This window comes from Tasmannia lanceolata, unplaced genomic scaffold (genome assembly GCF_043159265.1).
Source record: "Tasmannia lanceolata isolate RefF3 unplaced genomic scaffold, GAP_Taslan_0.1 ptg000006l, whole genome shotgun sequence".
Classification (NCBI taxonomy): domain Eukaryota; kingdom Viridiplantae; phylum Streptophyta; class Magnoliopsida; order Canellales; family Winteraceae; genus Tasmannia; species Tasmannia lanceolata.
Genome location: NW_027518683.1, coordinates 43,181,728 through 43,184,125, shown reverse-complemented (window position 1 = coordinate 43,184,125; position 2,398 = coordinate 43,181,728).

Genomic DNA, 2,398 nt, shown 5'->3' with positions numbered 1-2,398 from the left:
AAAACATTTAAGAATCCAAAAGCATTGGAATATTTTAAAATCCAAAAATATCAGAAATTTGAAACTCAAAAATATTTGAAAACTTTAAAATTGTCAAAAACATTGAAAACTTTTAAAATGTCAAAAATATTTGAAAAGCATTAAAAACCTTAAATCTTTTGGATTGTTAGGTTTTAATTAGGAGAGTTCGTTTCGAACTACGTTGGCTTGATCCTCTTTCGTGAGGTACGTAGTGCAGCTTAGGATTTACATCCCAAGTCCAGCCAAACTTTTTTGTAAATAATATTTTAAAAACCTTTTTGAATAAGTAACCTTTAAAACCTTATTTTCAAAAGATCCTCCTCTAGAGTTAGGAGTTACTCCTAGATAGAGAGTTTCAGAGTTAGGAGTTTCTTTTGATATGTTGTTTGTTTGTTTGTTTGTTGTGTGCTTGTTTTAGAGTTAGGGGTCTGTCCTAGAGTTGTAGGAACGCCTCCGTCTGGTCAGTCGGTGATCCACATCGTCGAGTGATTACTAGAGTAGGATACGTTAGTCCACCCTTTGTTTTTCTTAGGAAATACAGCCTAGTTACACATAGGTTGTAGGAATCACCTGCATTAGCTTAGGGCTAATTTGCATTTAGTTATGGCATATAGGGTGTCATAAAATCCACAATTCACTGGAATTTAAATAATCGTACAAGAAGCTTTAAGAATTAGTCCGGCCTTTTAGATCGAGTCTAAGATAGAGGTCTAGGTGTCTTAGGCATCATAGTTTAGAATAGGTGCGAAGAACTTAGTTGCCTTAATTCTCGTGGAGGTGGGGATACGTAGGCTTCTTTGGATGAATACCAAACCATCCAAGGACTCGGGCTAATCGTTTAGAGTCTTAGGATTTGTTGTGTTGTTATTGTATGTTTTGTTGTGTTTTCTTATTTTCTTGTATTGATCCTATACCTTTAGCTGTAGCTTGCATGTGTATGTCCACCAGAACTTAGACACCAGTTAGGCATGTCACTCATAACATATTTGAGATTAGGTGACACATCTTTTACTTTATTTTGTGTATGCTTATTACTTTATCCTCAGAAAATGCATGTTTAGGTAGACGACTCCTGAGGAATGTTCCCATTTCACATGATTTTTACCCAAACTTCTTTGGAGTTAATAATAAATGGCATAAGAGACCAAGTGCTTGCACTCGGACGAATTGGGGGTGCTCTTCGGACCTTCCCCATTCGTTATCAGGCACGAACCCATATATATTTCTGGTTGTCCATTACACAGATGAATTGATTTTGGGGTTCCATGGCTTATCCATGGATGACGACTCTGAGTTTATTTTAGGTATGCTCTGGTTTCGAGCTTTGGTTCCGGATCAAGACATATCTCTTTCTTTTTATATCGCCACCCGTGCTATGCTATGGGGGTGGCATCCGTTTGGAGAGTTCCTTGGTATAGCTCTCCTTCACACGTGGATGATCCGGAGGGTGTTAGGGACCCGTTCCCTCACCGTCCTCGGATCGGGGTCCACACATGGCAATCGCAGTCCAAAAATTAAATAAAGTGAACAGATGTAAATGGGAAGTTTATAAAACCCAGAAAAAAAAAACACAAAAGGCATTGATAGAGATAGTTTTGGTCCAACACCTTCTTCTTGGGTTCCATCCTAAAGAAAGCATTTGAGTCTGATTCCAATTAGAGCAGCAAAATTAGGGTTTTGAAAGAAAAAAAAAATGAGAATAATACGTGGTGAATATAGATAGATATTTACAGGATCAAAAATTCATTTTGGATTTCTCACAAAAGAACCCTAGATTTTTTAGGGAAATGTATTTATATGTAACTCAAAAATCAAATATAGCAGCATGAAACCCAAAAATTTCCTTGGGACCCGGTTGACGTTTCTATGACCGCCGGTAGGAATAGACATCTTTAACTGCGTTTTGTTTTAGGGTATGTAGATCATGAGCGCAAAGTTGCGCAATTGATCTAAAAGGACATCTGCAACTTTTTGGGTTAGAAACATGATATCCTATATGCATACCCTCTAACTTTGTCACAACATTAGTGGCATAAAATATGACTACGAGCTTGGATCTGAAAATTTACACATGTTCTCTTCGTCTCTTCTATATTGTACCTACATATAGTGTAGTACAATATGCACTTTGGACAATGTTTTCTTATAATTTATCTCTTATATCTTATATCAGTAGATTTTTACATAAAGTAGTAGATATAAGAGAGGATAAATTACTTACTTAGGAACAATGTTGGTTTTTGGTTGAGTAATTGGAGATAAGAGATAATAAATTTATGGAACATTAATTAAGAGAGCCCCAACTGTAATTTTAAAAATTATATTGAGGCCCACATTATTCAATGATCCAAACGAATTATACCTTGGACCCCAAATT